This window comes from Mus musculus, chromosome 5 (assembly GCF_000001635.26).
Source record: "Mus musculus strain C57BL/6J chromosome 5, GRCm38.p6 C57BL/6J".
In the NCBI taxonomy this organism is placed as follows: domain Eukaryota; kingdom Metazoa; phylum Chordata; class Mammalia; order Rodentia; family Muridae; genus Mus; species Mus musculus.
The window spans coordinates 96,134,289-96,150,170 of NC_000071.6; the positions used below are offsets into that span (position 1 = coordinate 96,134,289).

The window sequence follows — 15,882 nt, forward strand, 5'->3', positions numbered from 1 at the left end:
TTTCCCCAAACACACACAAATACATACATACACACATACACATACATACACACATTCACATACTGCTTTTTATTAAAAATTATTACTATTATTATAGTTATTTGAGGAAATTCATCATTTTGGAGGAAAGGGGAATCAATGTGCGTGTGGAAAATATGAGCAAATAAAAATTAAATTAAAAATAATATAGTATAAAAAAGAAAAAATATGCTAAGTTTTCTTTTTCTCTCCTTTTGCTTAAGACTCTCACAAATATTCACGGGTACCCTATTAGAACTTCATCTGTGAGTCTAGAGCAAGCAGACTTGACATTTCCAGAGCCTCTCACCTGAGAAATGACTTTACATCAAAGGGGTGCCATAGCCTGTTCCAGTCTCCCGCCAGGGAATCTGAGAACCTGGCTGCAGCTGAAGCCCATTCTCAGAAGGTGTATGACTCTCCCTCCTCTGATAAGTGGACTCTGATTCTCTTCAGAGATCCCTCCAGAGTCTCTGTTGTTGGCGTCCTGAACTCATGCAAAGCCTCCACCATGCTGCTGTCCCTCCATCAGTGGATTAAAAACTCTTCTAAGAAATGCCTTGTTCCCACAGTATCTGTCTTGGTGTACTCTTGAACAACGCCCCTAGTTAAGTCATTTTATATTCTCACTGGAAGAAAAACACTACAATATTCTAGGCTTCTGAAGAAACTCATTAACAGATGCCTAAGGGGAAATGCAAATAAGCAACCATAGTAGATTCTTCAGAGAACATTGTGTTGCTCCCCAGTTCCTTCCCCTATGCTTAACAGCACTACTTTCCTAGAAAAGTTGGTCTTACAACTAGTTTCCATTTAATGAAACTTCAACTAGTCTCAGAGAATAGTGTAATTCTAACTCCCATCTGAGTAATAAATATCTCATACCTACAACTAACACCACATGATTTTCCCCCTTGACACTGGCATTAGTTTAGAGAATGCTCAAGATTCATTCTATGTTTGTGGATGAAACAGGATCCTCATTCCTGATGATCATAAACAAAGCAGAACATAGTCCAGATTGTTCCACATAGCCTTCCAACTACAAGAAAAGCGGACCTCATAAGGTAGTCTAGAAAGATAAAAGAAAAGGCAAATTTCTCAATAACTCATACATGCAGTCCCTGCACACAGCAAGCTGAGTTTTGTCTTCTGCTCCATGCCATCAGCACATCCTAACCAGGTAAATGCATAACTTGATTTGCCATAGTCAGTCTTACTGTAACCCTGTGGTACCAGGGTAATTACTGGCACTCCCTTTTACTCTCAAACGTACCTAACTAGGTAAATTACAGAGCCATGCCAACTGAAACAAAGTTCATGCTACTGTTTTCATAATCACAGCACAATCAATGGTGACTACACCAATCATAAAATCACTTCAAATACACTAAATATGAAAAAAAAGCCCTAAAAATAACTTTATTCCAGGGGTCTAGAACTACTGCTTTGATAGCAAACAGAAGATAAAATCCACTTCAGGTCATTCAGATCAAACAGCAAGCAACAAAGTCATGTGTGTCAAATTAAGTATCTACATGTTATCCTTATCGCATATTACATATATAGTTACAGCTGGCATAATGTTTTATTTTGTCAGTAACAGATCTAATCTAGGGACCTGGCACATGCCATGTAAGAGTTCTACTACTAGGCTGCATTCTCAGCATTCTTTGCTCATATTTCTTTGTCCTTTCTCACATGTGCCCTTAAACCAAGTATTCAAATCTGTATCTATTTCTAAGTTAAGAAATAGTATCAGGAGGTCTTAAGCTTGTTGCATATCAAAAAAAAAAAAAAGGTAGTAGTATTCCATCATGTACCAAGAAATCAAAATTTCTCACGTCAGTTTCCCTTTACTTAAAGGAGGGCAAGTTTTCCTTAGTTGTTTATTTATTAACAGTAAAATTCTCCAGTCCCTAAGTTAACTCTTCAAACGTAATCTTATCATACTGTGCTATTTGGAGTTACAATGTTAAAGTAGAAAAACATCCTTCTGGTGAAGACACTGGCCTAGGCAGAGATCCAACATTCCAGTTGTGCCAAGTCAATCACCTGGTCAAGAAACTATACCTACAAAGGCAGGCTCAACTTAAGCTATTCTAAAGAGATAGAGAAGTAGATGGAGTAAATTAAGCTATAAATTAAAATAAACTATACTTTTCCATTCCTGCTCCCCACCACTATAGCTACCATGGGTTTGACTGCTCTAGTTTCCTGAGGCCTGAGGTAGAAAGGTGTAATTGCCATTTTCTTTCCCTGGGATGCTGCCCACAATTTAAATACGATGATACTTTGAATTTCCTTACTCTTTTCCCTAAAGCTCAAACGTAATTTAAATCCCTAAGTGTGATGCTGGTTATGTTTTTTAACTGTGCATACAAGCCAGTCTAGGGTTTAAACACTGAGTGATGAGCAGCTTCCATCCAAAGAAAGAGAAATGGTTTCTTTTAGAAAACATTAACAGCTAATTCTTCATATTTTCTCTTCAAGATGAGGAGGGATTATTTTTAGTGTTGTTTTAGAGAGTTGTTTTACACAAGCTCTTACTATCTCAGACTGGCCTCAATCACATTAGAAGCCTTATGTGCATAATCCACCTGGTAAGCCTTCCAAATGCAGAGACTATAGACATTACCATCATACCTAGCTGCACAGGGGTTTTTCTTTATATTTATTGTTGTTGTTGTTTTGTATATTTTGTTCTTACAGTGGTACACATCAAACCCACAGTGAGATGTTAAGTTGGGTTTCCCAATTTTCCAATTTTTACAATATCTTACATCAATTTCCAAAGGATAATAACATTAGGGCAACCTGGAGGCCCTGAGTATGTAACAAAATAAACTAAAAGCCCCTTAACAACACTGATCTTAAGTATTTAAACCGTATATGACACTAGGAAAAACACTGAAAAAAAAAAAACTAGGAAAAAATGTGGTTCTCTAAATCCTAACTACACAAGTTGCTTTGAATTTCACCTATTTTGTCCTCTACTATACCACCTGTGCAGCCTTTGGACACCCCCTGTAAAAGTTCTGAAATTAGTCATGTATTACTGATTAAGAAAGTGTATTACTACTTCTTAGTTCTTATGTAAGCTATGCTAAAGTAAACAAGTTTGAATCTCTATCACTGTTAGCTAATTAAACAACACTATATAGTACAGATATACACAACAGAGGGGGGGAGAGGGGGGAGAGAAAAGGGAAGAGGGAGAGGGAGGAGAGGGGGAGGAAAATCCGGGGGAGACCAGCCTCAAGTATATGTAAACATCTAAGTCTTATGATATTAAACCATGGCTACCCTCTCACAAGTTGAAATTAATTTGTCTCTGTAGTTCAGCATGATTTTGTTGGAGAGTAATAGAGAATGTTACAAATCACCAAAAGAGTAATTCACAATGAAGACTTCTAACAATACAAATCTAAAATACAAATCATTAAACTCATACTGTTTCTACAGAGATATTAAATGATGACATCAGATAGAAAAGCTAGCAAAAACTATGTGTGTATGATATGTCAGCTTACATTTTAGAGAAATTTCAATGGCTTATAGTACTGCATACATTTCTCAAACAAAGCTGTCCTATAATGGCATCTATTCTCAGTGGTTAAAGAAGGCAAAACACCAAAAACAGTAAAATATCACTTTAACCCCAGTACTTAGAAGGTGGATATAGGAGGATCAGAAGCTCAAGGTCAGCCTGTGCTGCACAGCAAGACTTGTCTCCAAAACAAAGGGAAGTGAAGGGGGGGGGGGGGGACACATACATGAATTATTCTTTGCTTGATTCTCACTCTGATCCTTTCTATCTGACAGTACAAGGTTTCTTTCTGAGAAAATAAGTATATGCTTATCTATTTATCCAAATAAAATATTTGCAGTACACTTTTGAAGTTCTTATTTCCTAACCAATACCTAAATTAACCACTAGTCATTTTTATACCATATATATGTAATATATAAAATAAATTTACACCGTACCTGAAAAAAGCACATTACCAACTATTATCTTTAGACCTGCTGATACTTTTAAAAAGGTACTTAATAAATGACACTGCGGACTAGTGAGATGGCTCAGCAGTTAAGAGCACTGGTTGCTCTTCCTGAGGTCATAAGTTTAAATCCCAGCAACCACATGGTGACTCACGACTATCTGTAATGAGAAAAATAAAAAACCTATGGGCTGGAGTGAGCAGAGGGGTCGGAGCAAGAGGCAGAAGGGAATGAGAGGGAGGAGGTAAATAAATAAATAAATAAATAAATAAATAAATAAACAAACGGCACTGCATATAGTTGGATCAATTAGAGATTGATAGTGATCCACTCCTGAACCAATGGTCTATGGATGGCACTGATCACTGATAAATTTAATAGTGTCTATATAATACAACCATTCAAGTTTTGATGTATCCAGCTATGTGACCACTTTAAACAAAGAAAAAATAGAGGCCTTGTCTAAAAATTAACTAATGAATTGGCTTGATTGGGTTGGGATTGAACATGAACATCCTTAATTCCAACACTCAAGAGGCAGAGGCAGGCAGACCTCTTAGTCTGAGACCAGCTCAAGGCCTGCCCAGGTTTCATGAGACATTGCTTGAGAAAGAAAGAAAAGGAGGAGGAAAAGAAATATTCAGTGACTATCTACTGCTGTCATTCATTGTATCATGTCCTAATGCTTCAATGTCTGATTACTTGAAAACATAGAATATTTTACTTTTAAATAATCCTTTAAATAATGACATTTCTTTTTATTAAATGACATTTCTTCTTAATATTTCCCCTTAATCAAATAGTTGCATTGTTTTATACTATTATTATATTAAAATGAAAACGGCTAAAAAGGAAACCATCTCTTCATAAAGAGTAAAAGCGATTAATAATAGATAACCTATAGAATAGTCAAGGAGGTGAAAAGGATAGAGTTCCCAGAACAGGGATAACAAATATCCTATACTGGGAATGAGACTAAGATAAGTCTCATATCATATACATAACATATACATGTATATTTAACTTAAAGTGATAGCAAATGGTTTTCTATAGTGGCAATGGTATTTATGTCTACAATTTGTATTGACAAAAAATTAGTTAACATCCATAATGGGAATTCTTTGTCTTTAGGAATAACTAAATTCAATGTCTTGTTTTTATTTCATTTATTCTTAGGGCTCTACCTCATATCCCAAGTATACCTAAACAAAAAACATGGGGACAAGGGCAATAAAGACTAAGAAGAGATGTTGTATGGTTTTTCAAAGATATTCCAGAAATTTATGTCAATACAGAGAGATCTGGAGGAAAATTTCGTTTCTGGAAAAGGATGAGATCATGTCATAGTGCTAATGAAAGAAATAAAAAAGAAGAAGAAGAAAAAGAAGAAAAAAAAGAGATGGCTCAAAGAGTAAAAGTATCTATTTGCTAATGAGCCTATGACCCGAGTTCAATCCCTGAGAACCACATGGTAGAAGGAGAGAACTGACTCCTGCTAATACACTGTGGCACACCACTACCCCCATGTATAGTAAGTACATAAATAAATGTACTAGCATCTTAAAAGTAAATTATAAAAAAATCAAGACACAATTCCTTTGGTACATGTTTATAATCTTTCTCTTGTATTTAGGATAATAGAAAATAGCAGTGACAAAAAGCACAAATAGTAAAAAAGAAAGGACACAAGACCTAAAACTATGGCTATTGTATCCATCGGTTCAAATTTAATGAATATTCCTGTCAGATAAGAATCAATTTGAAAAACCAAACCTTATGATTTTTCTACCATCCTAATTAGATCTTAGTCTCCTAACAACCATTATGCTTCACTGTCTCTTGTTTTTTCTAATTATCCTCCAGAAAGTGAATGTTAATAAAATCCTCATAAATCAATTCTCCCAGAATCATGACTTCTTCTGACATTTCCCTTTGTCACTATCACTAAACTGAGAAGTAACTCCATTAATAAAGCATGCCCATGATGCATCTCTGAAGATGTTTTCAAAAGAACTGGATTCATAAGGGACCTGACCTAAGAAATGTTTTGTTCTGCTAATGGATTCAAAAATCTAAACAGATTCCTAAAAGTGTGTGGAAGTGTGAGGGCTGGGATGTATTTGGAGGAAGAAGGTCACAGAAGTCATGTCCGTGGAGCCTTACATATCCCTAGGATGCCTTCCTTCCTTTAACTGCTTCCCGTCAGCTTTATCAGACTACCCTGTCACACTTTTTCTCCACCCTAATGTTCTACCTAAATTCATGGGTTCAAAAGCCATGGCCTGAATTCTTTGAAAACGTCAACTAAATAGTTCCCCCTTAAGTTGTCTGTGGCAAGTGTTTGCTCACAACGACAAGAAAAACAACTACTATACTGGCTTTCTGCCTTCTCCTTCATACGTGTTTTCTAGTATTTCATTATATGTAACACCTCTCACTCCTTCCCATGGGTCTTAAGTAAGCAATTTTCTTGGCTTAATTCATCTATTCACCTTAACAGTATATCATCTTGTAGCTATTTACTGTGTAAAGACTATCCTTGTATTATTCAAATGTTGATTTCTCTGCCTGCATATCTGATAGCAATCCTCATTCTGAGAACCTCCTGCCTCAGTATTGTATAAACATTGCTCCCCAATTATTCTCTGATTTGTCAATAAAAGCTGTTCATCCAATGACTGAGCAGGGGAGGGACTAGGGCTGGACTTCCAGCCAGGCAAAGAGGAAATGAAGAGAGAAAGTGGGGATTCGCCCCAGGGAGAGTTGGGGTGGGGGGCGCCATGAGAAAACACCTGGAGTCCAAAGAGCAAGATCAGTACTAAAATACAAGTATCATTGTTTAAAGAATTGTATTAGAGACCCTTGGTCCTGTGTTCTATACCCCAGTATAGGGGAATGCCAGGGCCAGGAAGCGGGAGTGGGTGGGTTGGTGAGCAGGGGGAGAAGGAAGGGGATAGGGGGTTTTCGGAGGGGAAACGAGGAAAGGGGATAACATTTGAAATGTAAATAAAGAAAATATCTAATAAAAAACTTTTTTAAAAAATTAAGAGTAATACTGCTCAGTTGTTGTGCCCTTAAAGCTTGTTAAATAAATAGAATAGTCTAGTCTCAATTATTTGGGAACTAGCCAGGTAAAAAGAAAACAGCAACATTTATAAATTGCCACTAATACATCATTTAAAAAAAAAAAGCTGATTCTAAAATATATGTAAGAAGAATTTATGGTGTCCCAAACTATTTCTTCTCAAAGACTTTTTCTTTAAAAAAAAAAAATACATTTACATGGGCACTTTTTTTTTAAGACTTATCAGAAGCAAGTTTCCTAGATAGTTTGGTACTAATAATACAACAGAACCAATTCCAAATATATTCACACATATATCACCAACATATTTTCAACAAAGGTGAGAATGTCAATAAAGAATAGAATTTTCAACAAATGCTAAATGAGATACTCATATGCAAAACTAAACCCTAACCCATACCTTTAATCAAATTAAAACTTAAAAGACTATGAACTTAAATGTAAAACCAAACAGTATAAAAATTCTAAAAGAGAGGAAGGAAAGATAACTCAGTGGTTGAGAGAACTGGCTGTTCTTCCAGAGGATAAGGGTTCAAATCAGCACCCACATGGCAGTTCACAATTGTCTGTAATTCCAGTTCCAGGGGATTCACATACATGTCAATACATGGAGGCAGAAAACCAATGTAAATTTAAAAAAAGAAAGAAGTTCTAAAATAAACTTTTTAAGTCCATAATTTAAACAAAAATTTCAAAGAAACAAAATTATCCATACAAGAATACTACTAATAAGCAAATACATTCCATAAACAATTAAAGCATCTACTATTTGAAAAATTAATCATGATATTAGGAAGGTTTTCAAAATATGTATCAGTAAAAAGCATCCAAAAAAAAAAAAACCTTACAAATTACAACAATCTAATATCTTAAAAGGAACTACAAGTATATCTCAGGGTAGAATATATACCTTGGATATGAGTTGGATCTCCTGCACAGACTTTAAATGATTCCTCACTAAAGATACATATAAAACAAATAAGCACATATTCAGAATAAAGTAAATAAACATGTAAGATGTTAAACATTAAGCATCAAGGAACTGTAAATAAGCTGACTGAACATCTATTAGAATGGCTAAATTTTAAAGCTCACGAGTGATGGGGACAAGGCACTGGGATAAATCTGAGTGAAAAGGAATCAGTAGTTGTGGACAGGATGTGGTAGATAAAACAAAAACAAACAAACCTAGATAAAACACAATAGGAAAGAAGAAAGGGCCAACTGTAACACTTATTAAGTAGTTCAATGTAGTATTCTGACGCTCTCTTTGAATTCCAGCCTTCTGATATGCATGAGTTCAAGGCCAGCCTGATCTTCAAGGTTAGTTCTGGGACAGGCAGAGCTACATAGTGAAACCATGTCTAGACAGACAAACGGATGAATTACATACATATTCTCTCTCACACACACACATACTCTCTCTCCCTCCCTCCAGGCTATCTCCTAAAAGAGCTAATTAATAACAAGTTATGCACAGAGAACATCCCACTAGCAGTACAGAAAATCCATCAGCAGTACAGTCTGGAAAATTGGCAAACAATCCTACAGCACCAACGTTTGTTCTTTGGATAATCCTAGAAATGAAACCATCTCTGCTTCTATAAACAAAATGAGACAAACTACATGAGTGACTGTAAAAGGGTCAACATATCATATAGACAAGTCCACTACAGCATAAAACAAAGAAATCAACCTTGTGATGATGGTGAAGCAGGGAGGATAATTTCTCACCAAAATATCTATTCTACTCATATAAACACCTATCAAAAGGTGTCAAGCCAACAAGGTTTGGAAAGAAGGGATGGTAACCTTAAAATAGTTCCTAAAATAAATGGTTAAAATAAACATGAGAACTCACAAAGGCTCTAAGTCAAGAATGTTCCCATGCTATGGCCCAAAGTAAAAACAAAAGCCAGCCACTGAAAGAAGTAATCTGTATATTATCAGAAGAAAATTAATTTATTTGTTCATTTCCTACAAAGGTCCAGGAACCTGACTTCAGTTTCTGTTTTCTTGGCAGGTAGACACTCTACAGAAGCAACAAAACACACAAAATATAATGTTCTTCCAAATTGTAGTCCTGGAGTAGAAATGCCCCCATAAGACCTCATGGAAGGTCACAGAGGAGCAAATGTCTAGTTCTGTGACATAAAAAAGTTTTTGTTCCACTAACTAGACAATACAAAATAGTAACAGTACACACATATAACAATTTAGGAATAACACTAGCTATAAAGTCTTTGTTCTGTTTTTGTTTTTGTTTTTGTTTTTGTTTTTGTTTTTGTTTTAGACAGGGTTTCTCTGTGTAGCCCTGGCTGTCCTGGAACTCACTCTGTAGACCAGGATGGCCTTGAACTCAGAAATCCACCTGCCTCTGCCTCTGCCTCTGCCTCCCAAGTGCTGGGATTAAAGGCAAGCACCACCACTGCCCAGCTACTAGCTATAAAGTCAAAGAATAGTACTCATTAACAATTTTTGAAACTTAATTACATACAATCCATATCCACTATAACTGAGAAAATTCTACATTTTTCTTAAACTTATTTTGAAATTATGTTTTTACAAAAGATATAATAATATAAGATTGTAGAAACATTTCGATAAAACCCGTAACAGAACTGTTTCCCTTGTCCTAAAAATAACCAAAAAACTCAATACTAGCCATGAGAAGCCCTCTCCTAAGTTGTTTGCCAGGGCTGCCTATAAGAGACTCACAAAACTTATAGCCTACTACTGCTGTCCTTGGAAACCCACCAGAAGCAGAAGGTAAGTCCCTCCTGCAGAAGACACTTCAGAAGCAGGGCCCAGAGACCCTGAGCTGGAACTGACCTGAACTCCCACTCCCTGTGGACTAGTTCTCATAAGCATCTACCCAGTTATGATGCCTATGAACCACATCAACAATCTGGTCCTGAAAACCTAGCTAACTACTCCATTCTAGTGAAATTATGGTTACTGGAGGAGAATCCACAATCAATTTACTAAACCAGCACGATCCCTAACAACAATCTATAGACCATTGTCCTTACACCCCCCAAATAAGTATGGTCTTTGTCTCCTCATCAAGGAAACTCCTTGCAGAAAACCACAAATCAGTATGCAGAGTTGAGCAGCTCAGGACCAAAAGATACATCTACAAGACACTCCCACACCTAAGGATCAGTAAACACTGCAGGAAAGCAGGCAAAAAGATTCTAAGAGCCATATAAGGCACTTTAACTATAAGATTGTATCTCCTAGTAACATCAGAAGCTATACTTGATAAGTCTTACCAACATGACTGCCCAAACATGAGCTGAACAAAAAGATACCAACAAACATGTCAAATTGGACCAGAAAGCTCACACAAGTCCTTGACCCTACACAAAGAACTACAGGCAACTGAGTAAAGCGGAGAGCAGGAAGGATGTCTCTCCCCAGGGAAGAGCACACCCATTGATTTTTCCAGTGCCAGTCAGTCCTGAAAACATACCCACAGTGACACTATACAAACCCAACAGGTTATGTTTAGGGATATGTATATATACAATATACATATAGGCATGTAGTAACAATTAAAAAAGAGACCATGAATTTGAAGAACTGGGAAAGGTATATGGGAGTGTTTGAAAAGATGAAAGGAAAGACAGAAATGTTGCCAACTAAATTATAATCTCAAAACTATAAATAAAATTTTAAACTCTTACTGTTTTGGAACTATGACAAATATACACATCTTCCTAGTTCACATTTCTTTACAAAGTATTTTATTACTCTGCACAAAAAAAATTAAAAAAAAATCAATGTAATATAATGAATAATACATATAAATATCAAAAAGGAGCCACTGAGAACTAAATCTGGATTGAGTAATTCTTAATCAGGTTGATGAATAAAATTTTTCTAAATGTATATACATGCGCACATTCTTTATGTATATTACACAGCTTAAATTAGCCCTTATCCTATTAAAATGTGGCTACTGAACAAATGCCTTTTAAAATGACTTAATAACTGAAGATTTGCTATCCTTTTTAATCAGTACTAATCCCAAATGACTTTGAGTTTTGAAAACTGAGCATTACAGTATCTTGAAACTTTGTCTTATCTTCTGGACCAAACTTTAAGTAGGATAAAGAAAGATGGGGTTTATGAATTAGAAAAAGAAAACACGTACTAAATGCCCAGACAACATGAACTCTCATATGTCATTTCACTAAATTTATAAATTATATATCAACTGTCAATTTACAGATAAGGAAATTGAGATACAATAAAAGTTGTGAAACAATCAATATCCCACAGATGATACCTAAATATAATTTCTTTTAAGTCCCCACAGGATGCACTATTCCTGCAATATCCAGTCTGTACATAGAATAAATGTATAGCATGTTCCTATCCATCTCCTTACTTCAAAAACACACACACACACGTATACATGTGTGTGTGTGTGTGTGTGTATTGTTCTTGAACAGAGAACACATCAGATAGAAAACTGGTAAGAACAATGTTCCACTTGATTTTGGTCAAAAGCCTAAAAAGTAGTTAACAGAATTTAAACATAGATTAAGTGTCTGAGATACATATAATACTTGCCTAGCATATCATTTGATCCTTAACTTGGAAAAACAAAATAAATCCAAAACTATGAAATATAAGTTAAGTCCAGCTATAAAATGTAAGCTCCTACTAAGCAATCCCAAGCTTAGTTCTGTACATTACTAGAAAAAAATAGAGAAAAAACAAGTTTTACAGTTTTAATGTAGAGAACTTTTCAGCAAGGCAAAGACCAGTAAAATTAAAAATGAAGGAGGCTTAGTGACAGACACTTTTAATTCCAGTACTCAGGAGACAGAGGTAGACAGATCTCTGAGTTCAAGGCTAGCCTAGTCTACATACAAGGTTTCAAGATAGCCAAGCCTAAATACAGTAAGATCCTGTCTTTAAAAAATAAAGCAAAAAGTTTAACATTAATAAAGCAAAGAGTAAAGTCAAAAGACACCCCAGAAACTGTAACAAAAACTCTCTAAAATATTTATAAGCATCAGTACAATGGGATATTTGTTGTTGCTGTTGTTGTTGTTGTTACTCTAAAACAACAAGTTTTCTTTTTTCAGTTAAAAAGAAAAGTATAAATTCCAATAGGAATATTTAGGGTGAATGTCATGATCAGGCAAGTCACAAAACAATGTAAAAGTATTAAAAGAATACAAAATGAGACAAAAAAATCCTCACTAGCAAAAAGCTAAATATTTTTTAAATATATGACTATTCTCTGAATAGCAATGATTAATAACATGACAAGAGCTTAGAGAAAGAAGCAGCTTTTAAAAAGCTGATGATAAAATTTTTTCAGGAATACTGTGAACAGAAGTCAGGACCTCATGCTTCTTGCTAAGCCAAACATTCTACCACTGAGTTTTGTGTTTTCAGGCCCCAAAACCCACGGTAGTAAAATTTTATGTATTTCTAAAGAGTAATCTGACAAGATTTATCAAAATTATATCCTTATTTGATTCTGCAAGCCCACTTGTAGAAATTTATCCTTTAAAAAAAGCATTCAAGGACTGGTGAGATGGCTCGATGGTTAATAACACTACTCTTCCAGAGGTCCTGAGTTCAATTCCCAGAAATCACATGGTAACTCATGACCATCTATAAAGAGATCCGATGGCCTCTTAACGCATGTAGGTATACATGTAGACAGGGCACTCCCACATTAAAATATATATACATAAATAAATTAGTATTTTTTAAAAAGCATTCAATATGGAAGCTGCAGAGGTGACTGTGTGAAGTACTTGCTGGGAAAGCACGAGGGTCTGAGTTCAGAGCCCCAGAACCCATGTGGGCTCTAGAAGTATGACTGAAGAAGACATCCCAGTATTCTGGCCTACATACACACATAACATGGAGGCTAGAGAGTAGCCTGCAATAGCATGGGTTGTTTTTGAACATTACACGCTACACAGATCACATATATGATCTACTTTCATTAAATGCCTAGAACAGGCATTCCCAGACACAAGTAAACAACCCACACACATACAAAAGTATTCAAAGACATTTATATTTTTTATTTTGTTTTGATAATCATCATAAATTATCAGCTAGCAGGAGATTGAAGAAGCAGTATATCAAAAGATTAAAGTGAAGCCATTAAAAATGACTTATAGAAACATACATCAATTACTTCCAAACTCAGAGTTACTATATAAGCAACTTCACTCTTAAGTATATACTCAAGAAAAATTAAAACATATGTCCCAACTAATTCTATACACTATTACAGCAAAAATATTTAAAATAGTCCAAAAATATACATATGTAAAAAAGCATGTTAACCCCATATTAACCATAACAAAGAATGAGAACCGGGAATGTAGCTCAGTCATAGAAAGACTGCCTAGCATCTACAGAGTCCTGAATTTCATTCCCAGCACTCTATCAACTGGTGTGCTGATACACGGCTGTACTGGCAACACTTACAAAGTGGAGGCAAGAGGATACAGAGTCATACTTTGCTATACATCCTACATAACATCCATGACATGTTGGGAATTAACATGATACAGGAGACACTATCTCAAAAAAAAAATGAATGAAGTATTACCTGTTATCAAATGGCTTATTCTTGAAATATGATGCTAAATGAAAAAGAAGTTGGGCACCAAAGTGTAGATTCAGGTGAGGGGGAGGCACAAGTTAAGGCTAGAGCCTGTGATTTGGGCAACAGAAAAAGAAGGCGGGCTGAGAGTTTTAGAGAGATGGAGGAAGGAGAGGATGAACCCAATCCGCATGGCTTTAAATAGCCACAGGTAGTTATAAACAGGTAGCTATAAATGTCATAGAAGGGATAGAATAATATAGGACAATTTGTCCAATCTAGGTGGGTAGCTTGTATCAATATCAATTGGCTCTGAGTTCATTATGTGGGTGTTTTGTGGATTGAGAATTTCCTAATATAAATCTGACTGATAAATTACAAGCCTCTAAAGTTATGATTTCACTGGGTTATGGAGATTTTTGACTGCTAACCACAAGGGGCAGATGGCTGGGAATGTGAGCAGGTTCCTCAGCAAGTGAACCACTAGCTGGGTGGCCGCCACATGGGGCTAGCCACGACAAGGGGCTAGCCATGGAGGCTAGAGAGTAGCCTGCAATAGCATGGGTTGTTTTTTAATATTACATACTACACAGATCACATGTATGATCTACTTTTATTAAATGCCTAGAACAGGCAGTCCATTAAAAATCCCAAATATTAGCCGGGCGTGGTGGCGCACGCCTTTGATCCCAGCACTTGGGAGGCAGAGGCAGTCAGATTTCTGAGTTCGAGGCCAGCCTGGTCTACAGAGTGGGTTCCAGGACAGCCAGGGCTACACAGAGAAACCCTGTTTCGAAAAAAAAAAAAACAAACACATCCCAAATATGAATCCCAGCACTCAGGAGGCAAATGCAGGCAGTTCTCTGTGAGTTCTAAGCCAGCCAGAGCTACATAGTGAAATCCTGTCTGGGGGAAAAAAAAAATGTTTTAAACAACAAAACAACCAGCAAATAGCTGATAGCTCCCAGCAGAAAGGGGAAATAGAGATAATATTCCATATCAGGTTTTTTTTAAGGACTGATGGATATTCTACACATAGGTGATATAGTCACAATAATGTAGATATGCTAAAATCATTGAGATACACTTTAAAATAGGAATTTAGCACTTAATGTAGCACATAAACATTTGAAAGCATAAAACATACCTCTAGATAAAAAAATTAATGTGATGGTATTCCAATTAAAAACATCATATGTAATATAATTCTTTTATTTATATGAAATGTTTTAATGGTTATATAAAAGCATATTGCCTAGATAATAGTTCTATATACTATACTAATAGTCTTACTATGAAAGAAAATAACCAGGAAATTATCCTCCAGTATCATTTCAAATTTTTCTTTTTAAAAAAAACATGTATTACTTGCAAAAAGATGAAAAGAGTAAAATTACTATCATCTGTAAAGAAAAGTACATAACTAAGACAAAAATACATAAAGTTGAGAGAACCCAGGAGACAATAAGCATAGGTTATTAATCTGTGGCCCATGAATGTCAGGGAATCTGAATTTGTATAGGAAAAATCTGTACCACAGTTTTCACTAAAACACAGTACTTTTTCATACAGACATAGACAATCCACATAGTAGTGATCATAACTATGATTTCTGTCAACAAAAAACAATTTACTGTTCATATCATTATAGTTGTTTTAAAAATCTCATAATATTTACTACTTCATAATTATAGCTGATATTAGACTCACTATATCTTCTTAAATACACTAAGAAAGAAGCATATATACTTTATTACCACATGTATTTTAATAGTTTTGTTTCATTAGGGATTTTTAGAGGGAAGAACTAATTTTGTTTGTTTTTGAAACCAGGTCTCATGTATGGTATCAGAGGGTGTCCTTGAATTTGTGATTCTCTTGCCTCTACCTCTCACGTGCTGGGATTCCAGGCACAGGCCAATACAACCCAGGATCTTGAGATCTACCAAATCAACTAAATACTCAGCCCAACAGGTTCCTTTTAATCCAATTTACTTTCTTTTATTTACCTTCAATTATACAAATAAACCGCAGCCTTCCCTAGGCTATCAGTGGAGTTCTCAAAACCTAGCAAAAGTTAAGAATCTCTGAAGCCCACAGGCCAGGTCATTCAATCAAGAATTAAGGAGAGTCTAAATTCAGGAAACACAAGTCAATCCAGTAGAGAACACACCAACCTATTTCT

General features: G+C 35.6%; 1 protein-coding gene across 9 annotated transcripts in view; it reads right to left on the reverse strand.

Moving 5' to 3' along the window:
• The window catches only part of Cnot6l (CCR4-NOT transcription complex, subunit 6-like), a 93,866-nt gene that overhangs the window by 63,956 nt on the left and 14,028 nt on the right, over positions 1-15,882 (reverse strand). The gene's annotated exons all lie outside the window — the stretch shown is intronic.